Source organism: Oncorhynchus nerka, linkage group LG5 (genome assembly GCF_034236695.1).
Source record: "Oncorhynchus nerka isolate Pitt River linkage group LG5, Oner_Uvic_2.0, whole genome shotgun sequence".
NCBI classification, from domain to species: Eukaryota; Metazoa; Chordata; class Actinopteri; order Salmoniformes; family Salmonidae; genus Oncorhynchus; species Oncorhynchus nerka.
In genome coordinates, this window is record NC_088400.1 from 52,816,830 (window position 1) to 52,842,713 (window position 25,884).

Consider the following 25,884-nt stretch of genomic DNA (forward strand, 5'->3'; position numbering starts at 1 on the left):
GCTGTTCTTGCCGTAATATGGACCTGGTCTTTTACCAAATAGGGCCATCTTCTGTATACCAACCCTACCTTGTCACAACACAACTGAGTGTCTCAAACGCATTAAGAAGGAAATAATTTCCACAAATGAACTTTTAACAAGGCACACCTGTTAATTGAAATGCATTCCAGATGACTACCTCATGAAGCTGGTTGAGAGAATTCCAAGACTGCAAATCTGTCATCAAGGCAAAGGGTAGCTACTTTGAAGAATCTCAAATATAAAATATATTTGGATTTCTTTCAGACTTTTCTGGTTACTACATGATTCCATGTGTCATTTCCTAGTTTTGATATCTTCACCATTATTCTACAATGTAGAAAATAGTAAAAATAAAGAAAAACCCTGAAAAGAGATCTTCTATCTCCTCTTCTGGTTGCCTTCTCAAAATGTTTTAGTCAAACCCTTTTTCAAAAACAAGAAACAGGGAAGAAAGGGGATTGAGAGAGATTTAAAAAAGGCAAACTTGGAGCGAGAGAAAGTTGATGAGATATTTTAGCATAAATTGAAAGTGCGTATGTTTGGGGGGCTGAGGTGTGTATGTGCGCGTGTCTCTCTCTTCTTGTGTGTTGCATGTGCGTGTTGTCCGTTGTCGCAGGCTCTCTCCCTGCGCTGTGTGTGTGTGTGTGTGTGAATGCTAATTGAAAACTCTAAAGAGGCTAGCTAATGAGCGTGTGCAGGGAGGGCTGAGACAATCCATCTGTCCCCAGTGTCTCTCTCTCTGGCTGTCTCTCTACAGGCAGCCAGGGGAGGAGAAGCCACAGCCTCACACTGAAACTGGGACCTAACCCAATTCTGACAGTGTTTGTGTGTTTTTGTTTGTTTGTGTGTGGGGGGGATGGTTACTATTCTTGTGGGGACCAGAAGTCATGTGGAAGTCAGTTTCCTTGTGAGGACCAGAAGTTGAGACATTTTGCTGGTCCCCACAAGGAAAGAGGGTTAGGGTTAGGTACATTTGTGAATTTATTTAACTTTAGGGTTAGAATTGAGGTTAGGTTTAGAGGTCGACCGAGTAATCGGAATGGCCGATTTAATTAGGGCCGATTTTTCAAGTTTTGGGATATTTTTTGGACACCGATTTTGCCTATTTTTTAAAATGATTTATTTATATATATTTTTACACCTTTATTTAATCTTTATTTAACTAGACAAGTCAGTTAAGAACACATTCTTATTTTCAATGACGGCCTAGGAATGGTGGGTCAACTGCCTCGTTCAGGGGCAGAACGACAGATTTTCACCTTGTCAGCTCGGGGGATCCAATCTTGCAAGATGTAGTTAACTAGTCCCTGTGCACTCCACAAGGCGACTGCCTGTTACGCGAATGCAGTAAGCCAAGGTAAGTTGCTAGCTAGCATTAAACTTATCTTATAAAAACAATCAATCATAATCACTAGTTAACTACACATGGTTGATGATATTACTAGATATTATCTAGCGTGTCCTGCGTTGCATATAATCTGACTGAGCATACAAGTATCTGACTGAGCGGTGGTAGACAGAAGCAGGTGTGTAAACATTCATTCAAACCGCACTTTCGTGCATTTTGCCAGCAGCTCTTCATTGTGCGTCAAGCATTGCGCTGTTTATGACTTCAAGCCTATCAACTCCCGAGTTGAGGCTGGTGTAACCGAAGTGAAATGGCTAGCTAGTTAGTGCGCACTAATAGCGTTTCAAACGTCACTCGCTCTGAGCCTTGGAGGGGTTGTCTCCCTTGCTCTGCATGGTAACGCTGCTTCGAGGGTGGCTGTTGTCGACGTGTTTCTGGTTGGAGCCCAGGTAGGGGCGAGGAGAGGGACGGAAGCTATACTGTTACACTGGCAATACTAAAGTGCCTATAAGAACATCCAATGGTCAAAGGTTAATGATATATATAGTCCTATAATTCCTATAATAACTACAACCTAAAACTTCTTACCTGGGAATATTAAAGACTCATGTTAAAAGGAACCACCAGCTTGCCATATGTTCTCATGTTCTGAGCAAGGAACTTAAACGTTAGCTTTCTTACATGGCACATATTGAACTTTTACTTTCTTCTCCAACACTTTGTTTTTGCATTATTTAAACCAAATTGAACATGTTTCATTATTTATTTGAGGCTAAATTGATTTTATTGATATATTATATTGTTAAAATAAGTGTTCATTCAGTATTGTTGTAATTGTCATTATTACAAATACATTTTAAAATCTGCTTTTTTTGGTCCTCCAATAATCGATATCGGTATCGGCACTGAAAAATCGGTTGACCTCTTGTTAGGTTTGGTGTTAAGGTTAGGGTTATGGTTAGGAAAAATTAGATTTTTTTTGTTGTAGTTTTTTAAAATTTTACCCCTTTTTCTTCCCAATTTCGTGGTATCCAATTGTTTAGTATCTACTATCTTGTCTCATCGCTACAACTCCCGTACGGGCTCAGGAGAGATGAAGGTTGAAAGTCATGCGTCCTCCGATACACAACCCAACCAAGCCGCACTGCTTCTTAACACAGCGCACATCCAACCAGGAAGCCAGCCGTACCAATGTGTCCGAGGAAACACTGTGCACCTGGCAACCTTGGTTAGCGCGCACTGCACATGGCCCGCCACAGGAGTCGCTGGTGCACGATAAGACAAGTACATCCCTACCAGCCAAACCCTCCCTAACCCGGACGACGCTAGGCCAATTGTGCGTCGCCCCACGGACCTCCCGGTCGCGGCCGGTTATAACAGAGCCTGGGCGCGAACCCAGAGTCACTGGTGGCACAGCTGGCGCTGAACCACTGCGCCACCCGGGAGGCCTGGAAAATAGGATTTTAAAAATCAATTGTTTGGTCCCCACAAGGATAGTGAAACAAACGTGTGTGTGTTTGTGTCTGACTTCCTGTTTGTGCATGTCTAAAGTGTGTGTGTGTGTGCGCTTGCTCACACACGTATGTGTAATTCTCTGTGTGTGTGTGTGGGCTTCTGCTTGCCTGTACGTGTTACTTGGTGTGTGTGCTTGCTTGCATGTCTTTGAAATTGTGTGTGATCTGATAGGATCAGAAGGTTATTGGTGGTGTGAGAGGTCAGGGCCCGGCGCGGGCTGCTTAATGACTGAGGTCAGTGGTGACTAATGGCTTGATGGGGCTGGTGGCACATATATATATGTGTGTGTGTGTCTTGGTCTCTAGAACAGTAGCTACTACATACAAATTATCTCTCTCCACCTCCTTGTCTCTCTCTCTCCTTAATTTCTCCATGCTTCTTTCACTCTATCATTGTTCCTACCCCTCTCTTTCTCTCTCACTGCTCTCCCCCACCTCTACTATTTCCCACCGACTCCCCTCTCCAGGACGGCCGCCTGCGGGTCAACGACCAGCTGATTGTGGTGAACGGCGAGGAGCTGCTGGAGTTCTCCAACCACGTCGCTATGGAGACCCTACGCCACTCCATGTCCTGGGAGGGCAATGCCCGCGGCACCATCCAATTGGTGCTCCTCCGCGCCGCCCCCTCATCTGGCTCCGCCCACAGCGCCAACGCACAGGTACGCTAAGAACAGGGCACAGGGACAACGATCGCCACGGTTCACTACTTCGCTGGCAAGCCTCTGACCCGAGGGGTCTCCGATACAGGCACAGATATATGCAGGGCTCAGCGCAAAGCTATACACTTAGTGATATACACAGGTACACAACGCAAGGGAACTTGCGTAGTCCAACACTCGGTAACATACACAAACACATGCAAGGAGCACACAGCAAGGTACAGAGCAACACACACAGATACTCTAAAGGCACACACGTAGCCACTCACCCGACAACATACACATCAGCAACACACATGCCTATGCAGAGAGCATAAGGATGCTGACAGGGGCAATGTACGGTGACTTACACAGACACGACAAAACACACAACCACTTAGACAGAAACAGAGACACACAGGGATCCAACTACACACACAACCAGGACCTGATGCGACATCACCACCGCAGGCTCTCGGGAGGACTTTGAGAGAACACACACATGTTTGTGCGGATATTTATATATATATGTGTGTGTGTGCATTTACTGATACGTGTGTATCTATGTGAGGTGTCTGTGTGTGCAGCATTAACTCTTTCCCCTTCCCAAACTGTTCCCTCTTCCCACAATGACCACCTTCATACAGGCAATGACTGTTAACCAGAAACCCACTGTGACTAAAACTCAGGAGAAAAACAATGTCTGTGCACTACTTATAAATAATGAATTGCTTATTAATGATCATTATTAAGAAGTTACCAATAATTTTGTAGACAATAGTTGTACCTCACAAAAATGGGCACTGTTGTTTCACTGTCTTCAAATCTTTGTCTGCAATGCTATTGACAATCGGGTAATATTACCATTATCCCTGAAATGCTTGTTAAACCTGTTCTGTTCCTTGTATTTGCGAACTTATTTATTTTCATTATTTTTGTGTTGTTCATTTGTCACCAGACTAGTCACTCAATGTTATGGTTTTAATCTCACAATAGTCCTTTGTTCAATAAAAAGTCTTCCTCTTGCATGCTGTCTGTTTCACTGTGGTGGTGGGGTGGTGATTCCTTTCTAATGGCTAGTACTCCTTTCCTCTCTTTCCCTGATGTTTATAGACCTATCCATCTCTCTTTGGAATGATTTGTTTCCATCTTTGTCTCATTCTCACTCTGGCCTTTATTCTTTCTCTCTCTCCGCTGGGTATCGTCCCTTATCCCCCATACCGACCCCTAACACACACAGTCAAGTGACTCACTGAGTCTCATCTAAAGAAGCCAAAGAAATTTGGAAAAACCCATTTCCCCTTAGTGATGATCACGTTTTCTACTACTGTGTAGTTTACTGCACTATCCTCTTTCTATGAGTATATGCACTTCAGAATTCCACGGTCAGAAAAGGGAAGAGCAGTATGTAAGCGCCTATAGCAATATGACAGAAAAGCGGACTCATGACAATATAATACAGACAGGCTGCCATACTTAGTTGTTTTTTGCACTACTACCAATTATTTAGGTTTTTGTTACTGATTTGTTCTCATTCTCAGTTAATAAATGTAGGGGCGAACTCGCTCTTGCTTTTAAACTTCCTCTTGAAAGTTGGAAATTGGGTAGTGTATCATCACTTCCTCTTGTCACGTTAGTCATTATATACCTTGGAGAGCTATTTTATAACTTATCAGAAATGTCCAGATTAACTAGATCATGTCAGCTAAAAAAAATAGTTTTTGTGACACGTGCGCACGGGTGGCGCGGGATGTTCCCCAATGCTGGGAGGGGGGGGCCCCCCCGAGTAAAAAAAAAAAAAAAGTTTGAATCCCATTCCTAGTGAACAGCTGTACCTTGGTTAATCACAACAGCCATTCAGAAGCATTGTGAACCGTGACGAGGTAGCTATTAGTGGAAGAAGAAAGACTAGAAAAAAATGAACTATTACGGTGTTAATGGCTGATGGTAGTGTATAATGGAGGGGCAGGGTGGAGAATGAGATGAGACAGCAGGGGGTTATGGGATTAAATGGGTGTGACCAATGACCCGCCCCTTTTGTGTCCTCCTGTCAGTCTCTCCTTGGCCACACCAAGTGGTGCGGTCTTAGGAAATTGGCATGGAAAATTATGTATGTGGGTGCAAGATATCCCTACCCCACATCCTTCCAAATCGGCAGAAAAAGACATTGTGTTTGTGCTCCCTCAGAGCCTGTAGGAAAATTGTATAACTGCCAGTGCAGTTCTCACTGCATTTCTCGGTAGGCCTCAGCCTATGTTCACTCAGCAATCCACACACACACCAGGTCTAATCTTATCAGACCACGAGACCCCAAGATGAAAGACCAAAGCCTTGAGGGTAGCTCCAGGACCCCCACCTCTCTCTCTCTCGCTCACCCTACCCAACTCCGAGGAGCGGGTGTTGGGGGACACCGTGTGCGTTTGGTGGCGTGTTCCTCCATAGCCTCATTGTGTTGACCAGCAGGTTCTTATTGTTCTGCGGATTAGGATGTGAGCTCCTCTCTGGCTTCTTTGATGGCTCTGCCTGGCTGTCAAAGCCCCATGAGACAGATGGGTGGATGGAGCAGTACCGTGTGTGTGTGTGTGTGTGTGTGAGAGCCGTTCTGACAGACTAAGATGTGTGTGTGTGTGACAGTAATACATGTAAAGAGCTGTGGTTTGCCGGCTAATGATACCATTGGGAACGTGTGTGACTGCACGCAGGAACAAAAGCACAACGGACACCCCCCAAAGCCTAACTCACACACTGTGCTACCGAACGCACACAATGAAAATCCCCTTTGATATGAGGATGATGGCCTAATGAAAAGAGTTATCACATAGAGACGGTGAGCGTGCAACGCCACCACTGCTCATTACGTATAATGTGGCGATGATGCAAAGCCCATAGCCACACACCCACAGAGTTCGAGAGAGACTGGGTGTGGGTGATTTTGTGTCTATCCATTTATTTGTGTGTGTGTGTGTGCGCCTGTGTGTGTGACAGCTGTAGATCCCACCACACATCGCTCTCAAAGGAGAGGCATATCTTATCTGCGGTACATCTCACTTTGCCACCAGCCCTTCCTATCTGTCTGGTTGCGTCCCAAATGGTGTCCTATTCCCTACATAGCGCGCTACTTTTGACCGGGGCCCAGAGGGTGCTTTTCCGCCTGTTCCTCTGTGGCGGTGGAGACTGTTCAATAACATGCCTGTCATCAGCATGAGGGATTCATGTAGTTACGCTATTTACGAACCCTCAACCAAACAGTGAGTCTCAGTGGCGCTATTGTCCTCTCACTGATGAAACACAATGTAAGCCAATGGGAAGATGTCCGTTATGATTTCAATATGAAATAGGTAGAGTTCTTGTACAGTGCATCAGGTAGAGTGTGTGTATAGTGCATTGATTCTGTGAAATAGCCGTTCAGAAACTGACACTACTTCCATGCGAGCCAGTGCATGCTGCCGCCAGATAAGCTTGAAAATCGATAGACCAAATAAGCGATTTGATTACTTCCTGTGGTCTCTCATGAGAGCATGAGGAAGATTCCGACTGAAGTCAATGGAAGAGTGGCACACTCATTCACTGGCGTGTTGAGTTTCTCGGTTTTCAAGCTTCTCTGACGCTAGCCCACTGTGGCTCGAACGGAAGTAGAACGATAGTGGGTAAGCGGCTACTGTGTCTCCGACTGTAGTCATAGATATAGTACTCTGATTCTCAAAGATATTCTATGATCGTAAGTACACTTCAGCACGACATATGTGCATCTATACTATGCACTTATTGTCCTCATACCTTTTCAATTAAAAAGCACATATATATTTTTCTCACTCTGATTTAATGTCCAGTGTCATCCTTCTCATATTTTATATATGTACCTTTTACATACCTCTCACATGAAAACTTAAAAACACATTCAATGTGCATCCATTGTGGGAAAACTCTGGGCCATTCCAAATCAAGTGATCAGGAAAAACTCCCTAGGAGCAGGAAAAACTCCCTAGGCCCTAATGCAATGCACTGACCTCTGCTCCTCTCCCCCTGGCTGTGACAGGAGAGCCAGGAGGCGGCTAGCCACCAGATCCCAGACGGCCCCTCCGGAACCCCGGCTCTAGCTGCAGCCCTGGAGTCCCACCACCACAGCAACGGTCCCAGCCCCCAGCCGTCCATGGTCCCAGCTTTGGAGGTGAGAGGACACAGTAGGGCCTGAACTAGGGAAGAGATGAGCACACTCATACTGGTGCTTGACTTACACACACACAGATGAATATAGTATACACACAGACGCAAACATTCACACTTGCCATAAAAACAAACAGTGTACAGCGGCTTTATCACAACCGTTATATACCCTGAACAAAAATATAAACGCAACATGTAAAGTGTTGGTCCCATATTCCATGAGCTGAAATGTTCCATATCCAGAAAAGACGTTTATATTTTGTGCACAAATTTGTTTATATTCCTGTTATTGAGCATTTCCCCTTTTGCCAAGATAATCCATCCACCTAACAGGTGTGGCATATCAAGAATCTGATTAAACAGCTTGATCATTGCACTGGTGCACCTTGTGCTGGGGGACAATAAAAGGCCGCTCTAAAATGCTACATATGGATCAAGTTTTGAAGGCGATTGCAATTGGCATGCTGACTGCAGGAATGTCCACTAGAGATATTGCCAGATAATTGAATGTTCATTTCTCTACCTTAAGCCACCTCCGTTGTTTTAGAGAATTTGGCAGTATGTCCAACCGGCCTCAACTGCAGACCACGTGTATGGCGTCATGCGGGTGACTGGTTGTGAACAAGGTGTCCCATGGTGGCGGTGGGGTTATGATATGGGCAGGCATAAACTAAGGACAACGAACACAATTGCATTGTATCAATGACAATTTGAATGCACAGAGATGACGAGAGCCATTGTCATGCATGATAATGCATGTCACAAACATCTGTACACAATTCCTTATACAAACTGTAACTAGGTCAAATTTTTCAAATTGTTACATGTTGTTTTTATATTTTTGTACAGTTTGTGTTAATATATAAACTCAGCAAAAAAGAAACGTCCCTTTTCAGGACCCTGTCTTTGGGTGGGTTTGTGCCCATAGGCGACGTTGTTGCCGGTGATGTCTGGTGAGGACCTGCCTTACAACAGGCCTACAAGCCCTCAGTCCAGCCTCTCTCAGCCTATTGCGGACAGACTGAGCACTGATGGAGGGATTGTGCGTTCCTGGTGTAACTCGGGCAGTTGTTGTTACTGTCCTGTACCTGTCCCGCAGGTGTGATGTTCAGATGTACTGATCCTGTGCAGGTGTTGTTACACGTGGTCTGCCACTGCGAGCATGATCAGCTGTGCGTCCTGTCTCCCTGTAGCGCGGTCTTTAGCATCTCACAGTACGGCCATTGCAATTTATTGCCCTGGCCACATCTGCAGTCCTCATGCCTCCTTGCAGCTTGCCTAAGGCACGTTTACGCAGATGAGCAGGGACCCTGGGCATCTTTCTTTTGGTGTTTTTCAGAGTCAGTAGAAAGGCCTCTTTAGTGTCCTAAGTTTTCATAACTGACCTTAATTGCCTACCGTCTGTAAGCTGTTAGTCTCTTAACGGCCGTTCCACAGGTGCATTTTCATTCATTGTTTATGGTTCATTGAACAAGCATGGGAAACAGTGTTTAAACCCTTTACAATGAAGATCTGTGAAGTTATTTGGATTTTTACAAAATATCTTTGAAAGACAGGGTCCTGAAAAAGGGATGTTTCTTTTTATGCTGAGTTTCTATGTGTGTGTGTGTGTGTGTGTGTGTACACTACCCTTTAAAAGTTCGGGGTCACTTAGACATTTCCCTGTTTTTGAAAGAAAAACTCATTTTTGGTCCATCAAAATAACATGCATGGATATGATCAGAAATACAGTGTAGAAACAGACGCCTCACAAGTCCTCAACTGGCAGCTTCATTAAATAGTACCCACAAAACACCAGTCTCAACATCAACAGGGAAGAGGCGACTCCGGGATGATGGAAAGAAAAGCCAAATCTCAGATTGGCCAATAAAAATAAAAGATTAAGATGGGCAAAAGAACCTAGAAGGCCTGCATCCCAGAGTTGCCTCTTCACTGTTTACGTTGAGACTGGTGTTTTGTGGGTACTATTTAATGAAGCTGTCAGTTGAGGACTTGTGAGCTGTCTGTTTCTCAAACTAGACACTTTAATGTACTTGTCCTCTTGCTCAGTTGTACACCGGGGCCTCCTACTTCTCTTTCTATTCTGGTTAGGGCCAGTTTGTGCTGTTCTGTGAAGGGAGTAGTACACAGCGTTGTACAAGATCTTCAGTTTCTTGGCAATTTCTCGCATGGAATAGCCTTCATTTCTCAGAACAAGAATAGACGGACGAGTTTCAGAAGAATGTTCTTTCTTTCTGGCCATTTTGAGCCTGTAATAAACCCACAAATGCTGATGCTCCAGATACTCAACTAGTCTAAAGAAGGCCAGTTTTATTGCTTCTTTAATCAGGACAATAGTTTTCAGCTGTGCTAACATTATTGCAAAAGGGTGTTCTAATGATCAATTAGCCTTTTAAAATGACCAACTTGGATTAGCTAACACAACGTGCCATTGGAACACAGGAGTGATGGTTGCTGATAATGGGCCTCTATACATCTATGTAGATATTCCATAGAAAGTCAGCCGCTTCCAGCTACAATTGTCATTTACAACATTAACAATGTCTGCACTGTATTTCTAATCAATTTTAGGTTATTTTAATGGATAAAAAAATGTGCTTTCTTAAAAAATCAAGTACATTTTCTAAATGACCCCAAACTTTTGAACAGTAGTATACATGCATACATACATATATTTACTGGTACTATATATATAGTACCAACTTTTGCCTTGATGACAGCTTTGCACACTCTCAACCAGGCATTCTCTCAACCAGCTTCATGAGTTAGTCAAATGGAATGTATTTCAATTAACAGATTTAACTTGTTAATTTGTGGAATTTCTTTCCTTCTTAATGTGTTTGAGACAATCAGTTATGTTGTGACACGGTAGGGGTGGTATACAGAAGATAGCCCTATTTGGTGAAAGACCAAGTCCATATTATGGCAAGAACGGCTCAAATAAGCAAAGAGAAACAACAGTTCATTACTTTAAGACAGTCAATACGGAAAGTGTGTGTGTGTATTCTGTACATGTTTCATGAGACGTACAGAGTTGGCCTTGCTCAGCTAAATGAAGTATGGATCCATTATTCAAGGAGAATCAGTTGCATTCATTTCCATTGTGTATGTGCTTGCGTGCACACAGTTGAAAATCTATCCCTCAATACTGTTTGTCTCCGTCAGTTGATTGAGTGTGTTTAGGTCTACTGCATTACTCTCCTAGGCAGGCAGTCTTAGAGACAACTAGCATTGACACAGCTTCCAACGCAATGGCTGTATACCAAATGGCACCCATCGGGCTCAGAAGTATTGGACTATATAGGAAATAGGGTGCCATTTGGGACATATCCAATGCCTCCTGTCTCAGTGGCCCTTCATGAAAAGTGATGACTGCTTTAGCTCCAGCCAGAGGAAGATATATTTCTCCTCTTATAACAGGACTTTTGCCAAATGTGATCCTGCATTTACATGGCATAGACCTCATTCATGTGTCTGAGATTTCCTGTATGCGTGACACAGTAGTAGTAGAGTAGAAGTTGCCAGTCAGCACTGATCTAGGTTCAGCTTAACCACCCTCAATCTTAACCGTAGTCTTTAGGGCGATAGACTCAAAACTGGTCTTAGATTAAACACTCCATCCTACTCTTTTAAAGGCACTGGTCACTGGTGGAATTTCTGATTGATATGTGTCTGTCTGTGCTGTTTGTCCATATCCTCTCCCCGTCCAGCTCCTCCCACTAACGGTGGCTACGCCCATCACGAGGAAGAGATAGAGGAGGATTTCCCCTCGACACCTTTGCCTGGCTCCGTGGAGGAGACGAACGCTAAACTCCCATGCACAACACAACCTCACCGGAGGTCATTACACTGTGGCCCCGTTTGAATTCCAGACCAGGTCAAAAGTATTGCACTAAATAGGGAATAGATTGCCATTTGGGACGCGTTGCTTTAAAATTATACATTGGTCATATTCATTAGTGTACATCATAGCAAAAAATTCTGCACGAAAACAAACTTGCTTCCATTTGGTTCCTAGTGAATACGACCATGATTGGATAGGTGGACGCATGGGTTCCACCACGTACTTTAGCTTTCACCTGTCCAGTCCTTTCGAATAAGTGATGTATGATTCAGCTCAGATCATGACACAACTATGTTATACACTGAGTATACAAAACATTAAAAACACCTGCTCTCCATGACAGACTGACCAGGCTAATCCAGGTGAAAGCTATTATCCCTTACTGATGGCACTTGTTAATTCCACTTTGCTCAGTGTAGATGAAGGATATGGTTGTAGGTGCCAGGTGTACCAGTTTGTGTCAAGAACTGCAGCTCTGCTGGGTTTTTCATGCTCAACAGTTTCCCGTGTGTATCAAGAATGGATCTACCACCCAAAGGACATCCAGCCAACTTGACACAACTGTGGAAAGCATTGGAGTCAACGTGGGCCAGCATATATATATATATTGAAAACTCTCTCAACCTAACTCAACTTAGATAAATTGCAATGAAAATCTTTAGTCGCAAAACTTACTGTTATTTTCCAGTCCATTTAAATGTTGAGCTCGAGGTGATTTAATCCTCTAACCGCTAGAGTGTCCCAAGTTAGGTGGTGTCCCATGTTGGGGGAAAATTAGCTAATACATGTGTAAGATTTGAATATATGTGTTTAGGTGGCCCACTGCCACCACTACAAAAAATATTTTGTAAATGTTGTTGTATAATCATTTTTTGCCAAGACATTCTTTTAAATGGACTGTCATTGGCTCAATGACTGGAAGTCTATAGAAACAGCTACAATGTTATTGCTCTAATGCTAGTAGCAATGCACCCCCCCCACTACCCTTGCCACCACTGCTGGAAAATAAGTAACACTAAAAGTATATTTACATAAAATACACTATGAAAGCGAGGTTAAACATTAAAATAGGACATAACAAAAGTACAGGCTACAATGTTAGTAGTGTTGATTATAATCTGTGGTGGTTTTTCTCAGTGAGCGGAACAAGACTCCCTATTCTCCTGAGGGTCCCCTTCACCCAGACACACAGAGAGCACAGCAACCCAGGCAGACGGACTACCCTCAGACAAGGAACTCTAAGAGCACGGACCTGGGTGAGTACACAGTGTTGCACACATGCACTCACATTCCGATATGGAGGGATTTCAGTGCCAACCGAAATTGCATTTGAATTCCATAGTTTTTAATTGGTATTGAATTTGAATGTATTATTTTTTAAATTTGTAATGCTCAAATTGAATAATTTTATTCATAAATTCAGTATTATATTTCATGATTTGAAACGGACTTGAATGAATATTGCATTCAGTTTAAAAATCACTTTTCAAAAAAAGATTTATATTGAATTTCTGTTTGCTGATGTCAATGTTGTGAACGGAGTGCCCTGTGGTGGGGTTATGGTATGGGCAAGCATAAGCTACGGACAATGAGCACAATTGTATTTGATCGATGGCAATTTGAATGCACAAAAATAACATGCCGAGATCCTGAGGCCTATTTATTTTATTTTAAAATATCTATGACCAACAGATGCATATCTGTATTCCCAGTCATGAAATCCATAGATTAGGGCCTATTGAATTTATTTCAATTGACTGATTTCCTCATATGAGTGTCTGTCACTCAGTAAAATCAATGAAACTATTACATGTTGTGTAAATATTTTTGTTATTATATATAATATACGTGTGTGTGTGTGTGTGTATAACCGTGGAATGAGTAGGTGTGCAAACATTTCACTGTAACCATTTTTTTTTAACAAATCAAAGTATATTTTATATTTGAGATTCTTCAAAGTAGCCACCCTTTGCCTTGATGACAGCTTTGCCCAGTCTTGGCATTCTCTCAACCTGCTTCACCTGGAACGCTTTTCCAACAGTCTTGAAGGAGTTCCCACATATGCTGAGCACTTGTTGGCCCTTGTTGCTGAGCACTTGTTGACCCTTCCACTGTCCACCATGCATACAACATCTGTAAGGTCCCTATTGCATTTCAAGCACAGATTCAACATTATCACATGGGCCCATTGTAATGGTCTTATAATGTTATGCACGCATATGACCATGAAATGTTTGCCAATTTTTTTAACATTATATATTTTGGGGGGTATTTTACCCTCTTTTTCACCCAATTTCAATTATGATCTTGTCTCATCGCTCCCCAACGGACTCGGTAGAGGCGAAGGTCGAGTAATTCGTTCCCCGAAACATGACCCGCCAAATCCGCGCTCCTTAACCTCCGCTTAACCCAGAAGCCAGCTGCACCTATGTGTCAGAGTTAACACACCGAAGTCAGCCTGCAGGCACCCGGCACGCCACAAGGAGTCGCTAGAGCGCAATGAGCCAAGTAAAGCTCCCACCCCGGCCAAACCCTCCCCTAACCCAGACGACGCTGGGCCAATTGTGCACTGCCCTATGGGACTCTGTGACACAGCCTGGGATCGAACCCGGGTCTGTAGTGACCCCTCAAGCACTGGGATGCAGTGCCTTAGACCGCTGTGCCACTTGGGAGGCCTGACCTTTTCAAGACAACAATTCCTGAACTAGACTTGTGTGTCTAGTCAGTCTGACACTGCTCTGTGTGCGTGCGTATGCGCACGTCTCCGCATGACACTGCCAGTCGGTGCCAAGCATGGATCCTTCAGTCGTACCCAACTTTCTCCCTGAAAGCTGAGAGCACAGCAGCTTATTTCCTCATATTGGCCCCTGGGTGACCCTGTTAGCCTCTCTTTTCTTCTTGCTCCCACCTTCCTTTTTTTTGTTGCTCTCTTCTCTCATTCTTCCCCCATCTCTCTCTTTTCTGTGAAGTTTTTTATTTGCCTGTCGCTGGTTTCCAATCCCAGTTCATTAGTGTTGTGGATTGGGTTCCCCCTCCTAAACTAGTTGCCCGCCACTACTGCACATTTATTGGCTTTTATTAGGAAGAGACCCCCGCATCCTGCTCACTGCTTCTCTTGTCTTTCTCTTTTTCGTAATCTCTCTCCTTCTTTCTTGTTCTTTCACTCCCTTTCCGTCCATCTTTCTCCTTCTTTTCGCGCTCTCTGTGGATCTCTCTCTGTGGATCTCTCTCTCTCTCTCTCTCTGTGGATCTCTCTCTCTCTCTCTGTGGATCTCTCTCTCTGTGGATCTCTCTCTCTCTCTCTGTGGATCTCTCTCTCTCTCTCTGTGGATCTCTCTCTCTCTCTCTCTCTCTGTGGATCTCTCTCTCTCTCTCTCTCTCTGTGTGGATCTCTCTTACTTTGTGGATCTCTCTTACTGTGTGGATCTCTCTTTCTCTCTGTGGATCTCTCTCTTTCTCTCTGTGGATCTCTCTCTCTGTGTGGATCTCTCTCTCTCTGTGTGGATCTCTCTCTCTGTGTGGATCTCTCTTTCTCTCTGTGGATCTCTCTCTCTGTGGATCTCTCTCTCTGTGGATCTCTCTCTCTCTCTCTGTGGATTTCTCTCTCTCTCTCTGTGGATCTCTCTCTCTCACACACTCTCTCACTATCTCACTCTCACACTCATGAAAATGACAGATTGAGATGGGGGGGGGGTTGTTACCAGAGGCATGGGGACTGTATGACACTGTGACCCTGTGCTGTGTGTCACATTTGTAAGGATCACCCCCTTTACAAGGGGGAGGTTTCCCATTTCCAAACGGGGGTTAAGCTGGTTGAGTCAAGTCTGAGGGTTTATTTTTCGCACTAAGCAAAAAGTAATAAGCAATCTAAGCTCTGGTGCTTAGCAAATGTTTTCTTATGGGGACTGTAGGGTGCACAAGCAAAACATGGGCTGCATCTCAAATGGCACCCTATTCCGGAACTTTTGGCCAGAGTGTGTACTTATACATCAAGCTGCCTCATGCTACAAGGCTATTTATTTGACTTACTATAATAGGGAAGAGGGTGCCATTTAGGATGCACGCATGGCTTCTTCAGCATTCCAGAGGTATCAGACGTTGGTTAAATAGGCTTAGCCAAGACTGTGATCCTAAACACTCGCTCTCAAGTCTTTCTTAATGGTTGCACCTGGGCCCGTATTCATAAAGCCTTTCAGAGTAGTAGTGCTGATCTAGGATCAGTTTTGCTTTTGAAATCATAAGGAACATAAGGGGACTAAATCGGCACTTCTACTCTGAGACACGTTTTGAATTCAGATCCAGGAGTTTTTCCCTTGACCACATGACCTGATCCGACATTAGTTGAGTCATGTACATGAAGGCACACGCGTGGAGAAGAAACCGTGGAATTCACTGAGCAGTAGCCATATTGAGCTCACCAACACCAGCGACAAATTCCTATCCCAGCAGCAGAACATTTATCTGTGGGTGGGTGAGAGATCGTTGATGCTTCTCTCCGAACAGGGGGGTGGGGGGGTCTCTGTAACAATAAAAGCAGATTCATATGCACATTATTCTTTAGCTTCGAGCCACACAGCTCACACACACGCACACACACCACCAACCTTTTTGTGGCTACTGTATTTGAGGGAAAACGTAACGCGTGAAGCCAGCAAATATAACAGCCAGTCTCATCCATTGTCCCCTCTGTCGCAGCTGCATTTCCTCTCCCTCTCTTTTTTTCCTTTTTTTTTTCCTTCCGCTCTCTCGTTTCTCTGCCGGGAGAAAATTGACCTCATAAAATATGAAAAGGGATTATTTCAGAGAAATTGCAACGTAATGAAAACCTATTATTGTGTCCCGTGGTGCAGTGCCCCTCTGGCAGCTGATGCCGCTCCCTGCCTGCCTCCTCAATCCTGTTGGTGTGGATTAGAGAGAGGGAAAGAGTGATGAGAGAAGGGGGGTGAGGGAGAGAGTACCCAGTTCTTGCCCTCCCCACCCTATCGCTCTTTCCCTCTCACTCTTCTCTCCGTGTCTTGCTCCCTCTCTCTTTTTCTCCATCTCTGCTCAGAGAAAGCAAAGGCAACAGTTTATGGTGTTCCAATATTCACTGTGTGTGTTTTCTGTGTTTCAGTGGCTGATGAGAGCAACATGAGATCCCTGGCAGAGCAGACCAGGTAAAGAAACACGCTCTTCCCCCTATCCATATCCCCAACACATACACACACACACACACACACACTCTTCTCACACACCACACGCACACTCTTCAGACACACAAACACACACCTTCTCAAACAAAGAAAGCGACTGAACATTGAAAAAGGTATGAAAAATAATCCTAATTTTCAGTGTGCTGTCATACTTACCGCAAAACAAGTTATGACCTGTTCAGGACCCTTCCGTAGTAGGGTGAAGTTGTCCCTAAACACTGGTCATGGGTCAGTTTTGCATTTCCCCACTAATGGTTAATGTAAGGATTGAGGGAAGGGGAAGCTGATCCTAGATCTGTACATTTGGGGAAACTTCACCCTGGAGCGAACACACTTCAGCGGGGAGATGCTTTGTGTCACTGCACCTGTTTTATGTGTTCTCCTTACTCAGCTGGAAGCAGCAGGAAGTGATTTGTTAAGCTGCCTCTTTGCTCCGACAGCCCTAGATTGCATTAGACCGGGATGTTCTTAATTTGTCTCCTTTCACTTAAGTGAGAAAGAGGGTGCAGGGATTGAGTGATAGGCTTGAACGCACGCCCCCTGCAGACACGCGCCCACACACACCTTAAATCTCCCGCAGCAAAAACCTGTTGCCGCATAACAACAACTCTACAAGTCCCCACCCCCACAGTAAAGTACCAGGCTCAGCCCCCCCACACATGATTTCCCTCAAAGCCCATTTTCTGATCGGTAGTCATAATAACCCTTATGGGCTATGATAGATAAAGAGATTCATTTTCTACATCAGCCTCTAACTGATGTGGAAGCTAATGTGTATTGACAGGCTGCACTGAGGCCAGTTTGCTGACAGGGCTGTTTTGGACTTGGCCCCGTGCATGATTCTTTAAATGGCCCCATGCTTCTTTATAGGCCTTGACATATTTCATTAGTAGGATGGTCTTTAAGAGGGGCTCCGCCTCTGGCTTTAATCTGGCTAAAACCTCTGTTCGGGCTGGGGGGGAGATGTAGTATGATGCAGAGTTACTCTTTCTCTCTCTCGCTCTCCTTCTTTTTTCCTGTCTCTCTCTCCCAACTCGCTCGCTCTCTTTTCCTACTATTTCTTTCTCTCTCTCCTATTTCTGTCATGCTTTGTCTATCGCTCTCGCTCTCTCATTTGCTTTTGACTTCTTCCTCTCTTGCTCTCCCTCTCTCCATTCCTTCTCTATTCCTCGCTCTCTCTGTGCTCTCACTCCCTTTCTATCTTCCTCACCATTTTATGTTTGTTTTAAGCGTCTTTCTTGTTACTCTTCTTAGTCTTCTTTCTCTTCTCTCTCTCTCTCTCCGGAGCGGTCAGTCTTGTCTCTCTCACGCTTAGTCTGTCTCCTATCCCCATTTCATCTTCTCTTATTCTCCATATCCCAATTATCCTCCTTCCTCTCTGTTCCTCTGTGCTTTCCTAGTGTTATGTGATTATAGGTAACATGCTCCATCCTTTGAGCTTCCCCTTCCAAATAATCCTCCCTTTCCCTTCTCTCCTAGTGCCCCTATATCTCCTTCGCTCTCTACCTTCTCATAGCTACAGCCTGTATAAGCCAGTCTTTAAAGAGGTTCTCTCTCTCTATCTGTGCGTGTGTGTGCGTGCGCAAAGAAACACTAACGCATAGAAACAAGAAACTTGTGGATTACACATGTGCGTGTGTGTTTCTTTGCATGTATGTAAAAGAGGGCAGTAATCCTCAGGTCCTCTGAATAGACTAGTGTGTATCAACAGCCGGAGGAGAACATGCTCGTGTAGGAGAGGGGGATAGATGGATGTTTGGAGGGGGACTCTCTCACTCCATTTCTCCGGTGTGGTCTCTGTCACCATCTCTCCATCCTCCTCTTTGTCTGTCCCCAGGCTCTTAACATCTCCCTCTGGCAGCTCTACTCACACACAGGTCTGGGAACGCTTCCAACACGCGTGCGCGCACACACACACACACACTCCACTTAGTAGCCCTGCGCGCACACAGGTCTTCTAACAAATGTTGTGGTGTGTGTGTGTGTGCATGTTTTGCTCTGCTGATGCCTGGGTTTGTTTCTGTTGGAGATGGGGGATATCCACCTACGCTGAAGCCCTGTTAGATGCGGCAAACACTGGCTAGCTTCTGGCCTGCTGTGCAACTGGCAGTGTCCATTATTCTGTCTTGTCCCCTTCTGCAATTAGACTTTGAAAACATGTAGCCTTCCATTTTCCCCTGCCAACATGGAACCCTGCTTTGTTGTAGTTCGTATCGCTCTCTCTACCCAGCCCCCTTCTCCCCCATCTCACTGTTGTTGATTCAAGTTGAAAGTCACCATGTTTGGCTGATTTGAATTGATGGATCACTCTGTAGCGGGAAGGGCCATCTGTCTGTGTGTGTGTGTGTGTGTGTGCTCTGCCCACACTACATGCTTTGTGTTCTACCGCAGCATAGTAGTGTATTTCATTAAACCTAGCTTTAACAAGTGGCACATGTCCCATCTCTAGTCGCTGCCCCCCCCATCCCTCCATGCGACTAATCCACTAAAGGTGAGTCTGTAATGATGAAATGGCCTTTTAAGTCCCCGACCATTATTAGAGCCATACGTCCAACGGAGCAAATATGCAGCCTGAGGCTCCATCTATACATCTAAACAGGATTACTGCCCACTGCCTGCATCTGTGTCCCGTCTGGGGACGCAACGTTAGTGATTTATCAGAGTGCACTCAGGGAGAGTAGATCAACTATGATTGGTTGCAACGTTAATTGGAACTAAACTGTGATTGGTCGGGACGTTAATTGGACTGTACTTTGATTTGAACTTTTGGGTTAAGTGAATTATTTCACACAAGACAGGGTAGTGGCCACTTTCATGTGCATTGCTTACTGTACCACTCTAAAACCTGTTTGTTTTGTTGTGTCTGCCTCTCCTATACTTTACCTTGCCCTATGAACACTAAATTATTCGGTTTTCATCTGGTGGAGCTCAAATGTCAACACCCAAAGGTTTTGGTATTAAAATAGGTTTGAAGGTTTCCACCCACCCACATTGAAACCGTTATATACGTTTTCCATTTATTGGAAAGGGTTCAAATATAGGTTGTTTCACTAGTTCCCATCACAGTGAACGTGGTTTTATAGGCTAGCCGAGAGATTGAATCCAGGGTTCTCCGAGTTGGAAAGATAGACATTATCGGTTTATCCTCCGTGATGATGAGAAGAAGAGGGAGGCTCACACACACACACACACACACACACACACACACACCCCGACACGGACAGAGGTGTCTCCATGACAACTGACCTTTTTAAATCATCCACTGCAGGGAGAGGCTGCTTAAAAAGTGGCATTTCCATCACCGGTGGCGCCCTTGCTCAGCTGAGCTGCAGAAATGCTCACTCTAGTCAAAGAGTGAAATGCTTACAAATGCATCAATATCTCAAGTGCCACCTACTGTCGATGTTCCCTTGAGCAAGTAAATTAACCCCCTAAATTGCTCATTGGGCGATGCACTGTGGCTGCCCTCTGCTCCAGCCTCTCCAATCTAATGTGTGTTTGTGTACTATATGTATATCGGGGGTTGAATAAAAGCAGAATTTTCATCTTGCGTGGACTAATAAAGTATATCTTATATTCTCTCTATACCACACCATACCGTACCATTGAGGTCCGCCCTATGCGCGTTCCCTCGGCCCTATGCGCGTTCCCTCGGCCCTATGCGCGTTCCCTCGGCCCTATGCGCGTTCCCTCGGCCCTATGCGCGTTCCCTCGGCCCTATGCGCGTTCCCTCGGCCCTATGCGCGTTCCCTCGGCCCTATGCGCGTTACCTCGGCCCTCTGCTTTACCTCGGCCCTATGTACACTGCGGTAGTATCCTAGCGCTGCGTGTGTTTCTGCTGTAAGACTGAAACCCAGTGGCATCCAATGTGACTGCAGTATTCGAGTCAAGAGGCATTCTGGCGTGTGCGTCTATGCTTCTCTGCATCGTACTTGTGGTCCTAATGTGTTTTGATTTGAAATACGCAGGTGTGTGTTGCTGGAGGTAGTTGCGTAACATTACTCATATTGCTCAAAGTTGTATTCAGATGGGCAGTATTGGTTTGTGTGAATCCCCCTACGGAACTCCTGTCAGAGGATTGCACCTATCACCGATGCTTGTTGACCTGACATGATGAGTGAGTGAACCCACATTGAGCATCTGGTCCACAGCAGGCAGTGATAGGAGTCAAATGCTTGTTTCACCCTTGAAATTCTGCAGGCGGATGATCGCCCTCCTGTAGCGCTCATTATTCAGTTACATCTACAGTCACCCGTGTGACATACCTACACTGGATATGGACGAAGAGCAGACACACACACACACACACACACACGTGCCCACAGGCGCGCACAAACACACACACAAACATGTATGCGTGCATTTGCGCACGCAATGCAATGCACACACACACACACACAGGTGGTGTTATGCTTGCAAATGCACACAAGCGTGTACTGCACACACACACACACACACACACACACTCTGAGCACAGCGTTCACTGCAGAACCCAGCAGCAAGCGGCTTAATTCTATCAAGCTGCTAGCCGGACAGCCACAATTACATTTGTGACACAAATCCTGCTTCTCAAATTGAGTGTTTTATTCCTAAACGTACCCGCTCTCTATTTATAAACCCTTATTTCACACAAATCCAACTTCTTCCTCAAAGTCAATTTAGGACTTAAAAGCCACTGCCGCAGCAGCTCTGGCTCACTTTCCCTCCTTTCCCCTCGACTCTATCGCCCACTCTCCAAAGATCAATTTCAATGAGGAATATTCTCATGCTTTGAAGACTGAGTCGACAAAAGAGAGTCTAAAACGAGAACATTTTGAGCGTTTACCATCTCCGAGAGCGTTTTGAAGCGTAAAAGTCTGGCAAATCCCTGGTGGGAGTTAGAAACAGACACTTAGAAATAGTCACTTTTTCAGTCGGTTTTCAACTATTTTCCATACCTTTTTAGCAAAATAGCTTTAGGGCCAAATGAAAGATAAGGGAACGATTTGGGACTGGCTGTGTGTTTCTCGCCACATCCCCTTTGCTTGTCTGTCTCTGCGGCCTACTCATGCATGCCCTGGTCTGGCGATGGACCTCTGTGACTAACCTACAGCACTAGCCATTGGACAGACCTTTCTCCTGGAGAGCTATACCCTCCTGCGTGCTTTTGCTCCAACCCTAATTTAGAACACCTACTGCTCTAGCTGCTCACGGGGACCTTTTGTTGTGTGTTCCAGCAGGGTTGACGCAAACACCTGTACACCCAGGAGCTCCCCTTGAAGAGGGTTGGCCATGTGTATGACATGTGCAGTAGACCTTTTCCTGCCTGGCCCTTTTCTTCTTTCTCTTCTTTCTTTGTCCGCTCCCTTCTCCTCTGTGTCCTCCCGCTTTTGTTTCTTCTCCTTTATCCTCCTCGCACTCCTCCTCCATTACCTCCACCTCGTCTCTCTCTTTTTCTCCCTCTTCATTAACTGCGATCTTCCTCTTTTTCGCCTGTCCAATCGTCTTCGTGGTCCTCCTCCCATGTCCTCTTTTCTTCTGTCTCACTTCCTCCTAACTGTGGCCCGTGCGTGTCTACTCACGGCAGTCCTTTGGCTCTCCTCCATTCCCCTTCATCCTATTCCTTTGCTTCTACATGAATGCATCCTTTCCCCCTCTCTCGCCTCCCATCTCTTACACCTGTCCCTATCTATCCTTTTTACTCTAACTCCCCATTTTAAATTGTACATCCATTTCTTCCCAACCGCTCATCTCTCTTTCTCTCTCTCTCTCTCTTTCCACTTCCAGTCCTCCTCCTCCATCCTTCTATCCATGCTGACTGGGGTCTCCTTCCCCTCCCTCCCTGTCTCTCCCCTTGTCAGCGGCCTCATCCAGGGGGAGAGACCTGGGTCCCACCTTGGGCATATGGAAGTCCTGCTCCTTGGAAAGCCTCCAGTCGGCCATGTCGGAGGCCCGGCAGCTGAGCCAGGTGCCCTTCCACCGTCCCAGGCCTCACATTGTGCGCCAGAGCTTCCGTGCCGCCATCAACAAGTCCTACGACGGGCCCTCGGAGCCGGAGGGCGGTAAGGGAAATCACCATAAACTTTAATGCAACACTGAACATGACTATGTTCCCTTGGACGTATGTACCCTGGGTCCTATGTTCCCTCAGTTCCCACAGCCCAGTGTTCCCACAGCCCTATCTTCTAAACCAGGGGTCGAAGGGGCAGGGAGGACAAATACGTATTTTAATTTTGAGTATTTTGTAATTTGTTGAAAATTGACACTTTGTCCAAAATTGACACTTGCAATGCACACTGGGTATCATTCCAATTATCCTCTTCCCCAAACAAGGCCAAATCTCATTACAATACCAATAAGCATTTGTGCCAATTTTGATTTGAAATTGGTCAGTGCGTGCCGAGGGGACAAACGTGGAGACTAAGGAACGTAGGGTGGGCCCCAATGTTGTGGTATAGAGACATCATAGTAATCTTAGTTATCCCACTGTATTTTTATTCCTTGTCCACATACTTATTTGAAGTCACCTGGGGCGAATACGAACTTCCACTTAACAGTAGGTAGAATTCTTTCTGTGCATTGAAATCAATGGGTAAGAAGCTGCACTGTACTGTAGGCGATTGTAGGTGATTTCTGAGTTTTACTCTGGTTTGAGTGTGTCAAGAACTGCAACGCTGCTGGGTTTTTCATGCTCAACAGTTTCCCGTGTGTATCAAGAATGGTCCACCAGCCAAAGGACATCCAGCCAACTTGATACAACAGTGGGAAGCATTGGAGTGAACATGGGCCAGCATCCCCGTGGAATGCTTCTGACACCTTGTAGAGTCCATGCCCTGACGAATTAAGGCTGTTCTGAGGACAGAAGGATTTGCATCTCAATATTAAGGTGTTCCTAATGTTTTGTGCACTCAGTGTATGATTGCCTTTGGACCGGTTATTCAGAAATATCCACACATGAGTTGTATAAACTTTGATTTATCACGGATATTAATAATGAGTAATTTAGCCATTGCGTAACTCGCTGACGTTCAGCAAATGGGGGGGTCGCAAAAGGACACACTGTTTAGCGGCTCAATGAATATGTAGTCAGCGTTTCTGGCCAGGGAATTTATTTAATCCCACAGCTGCACATTTTTGATGTAACATCTTTCATGTGAAGCCAAAGATCTGTCTGTGTGTGTGATGTGTGTGTGTGTGTGTGACCATCTGAGCATCCAAACTGAACTGTAAAGCACTAGAATTGCCTCTGACTTCCCCTCTGGCCTCAGGGAGTGGTTGCCTCAGGCTTAGAGGGGGGAACCAGTGATTCTGAATACAAGATTGGAGTCAGCACCCCCCCTCTCCCACTTTCCCAAAAAGACATGTCGGTGAACCCGGCTGCAAAGTGTTGAGTCACTGCAGGAGGGATGGGGGAGGTATATGAGTTTGTGTTTGTCCGCCTAGTTTATTGGGTGTACGGCATCTGTGTTGACCTTAAGGCTGTCCCTGGCTAAAAAATAAATCTTGGTCGACTGTGAGTCGTCCTGTTCACATTGTTTGGTCGAAATGTTTAAACGTATTTTTCCACATATAGACACGCCCAATGTGTTTGAATAAAATCAACTACATGTGCACTGAGCTTGTCTGATGCTTTAAGCACACTGTTTGATGAAATAGTTAAGACACACAAATGACTCAAGAAAGAGCTCGATGGCCACACTGTTAAAACAATGACATCGTGTGACTGGCGCACGTTGTCTCGCTCTGCTCCCTCCTGCAGCGTGAAGGCACCACAGCACAGCATGTGTTTAACGCACGGTGTTAGCTGCAACGTCATGTTCAGCCATTTAGTTTAATACTTGTTTCTGACTGAAAAGTTCCGTTACGGAAATCCCTAATTTGTTTAGGGAAAATATTCCCTGACCCCTGAGCTCTCTTTACTCTTTACATGCAAGTGCCGCATGTACAGTATGTGGCCAAGGCCTGACTTATAGCCTTTCATAATCACATCAATAAATTGGTTTGAACAATCTCGGAACACCGTAACACGTGACAGCGAGATGGATGTGGCGGACGTGAAAAAGAAACTCGAAACGGGTGAACGTTTGCTCAGGAGGTAGAGGGGAAAGTCGGATCTGTGGAAGACATTTAACTTAGTTGTGAATGCTACTGGCGATCAAGGTAAAGGAGGGCAGAGGAGCAAGCGGGGCGCGAGTATTATGTGTACCAAACGGTTGCTGTTAGATTACAATATTCCATTTTGTTCCTGACCTTTTAGAACAGCGTATACAACAGTAAATATGTAAGCGCAGCAGAGAGCCGGTTCTAATTACAGCAAGCTGAAAACAATTGCACGCGTTCGTGAATTGCTCTTTTATTTATTGTTTAGGCTAATTATTCAAAGCTCCCTTTATTACATTTTGAACAAAAATTCTTGATTCCATTTCAAAGCATGAACTTATGCTGTGTATGCTGTGTGATGGCATGAACAAATGAATGAATGATTGATTGATACTATATATTGAAATATAGGCCTAAATAAGTTATGGTATTAAGACGAAACATGATGTGCTCTTAAGCCTACATACAGCTCAATGGGGGTTACTATACAAAGCCTCCTAATGATAACGACATTGCTTATTATTATAATAATGATGATGATAATAATTGTAATGACTAAGTAGGAGATCAAGAAAACGAGGGTGTGGGAGCGAGAGCTGCTGGCATATTATGTGTGACAAACAGGTGCTGTTGGATTACAACATTCTTTTTCTGCCTGTTTGGAACAGTGTAACAACACTAAATAAATGATAAGTAATAGCAGTCTTTTGTAACGGGGGGAAAAAAAGTGTAAGGCATTTATTAAAGCATAGCAAAGATTTAAAAACAGCCGAATCTGTGAAATTGCTTTATCCAACATTTTGCCCGTTGCATGAGGCTTGGTGACCACGGAATCAGTAGGCTATTAAACAAACACTTAGACAGGCAACAAAAGCGAGATCTGTCTTACTTCTGTAGATATATAGGGATGATTTATAAAGCCAGGCACATCTAAGTTAGACTATTGATTATAGACCTAATTAAGTTGGGTTTTGCCACCCTCCTACATTTTCTGAGACAATTAGTCTAAGGCCAGGGCTGTTTCCTCATCTCTGCTGCTGTTGCCTCTGCTGCATTGTTCTACATCTCAATATGCTGGTTATCT

The 25,884-nt window shown here is 44.8% G+C and overlaps 1 pseudogene; it reads left to right on the plus strand.

Moving 5' to 3' along the window:
- The window catches only part of LOC115129176 (partitioning defective 3 homolog B-like), a 117,980-nt pseudogene that overhangs the window by 20,004 nt on the left and 72,092 nt on the right, over window positions 1–25,884 (plus strand).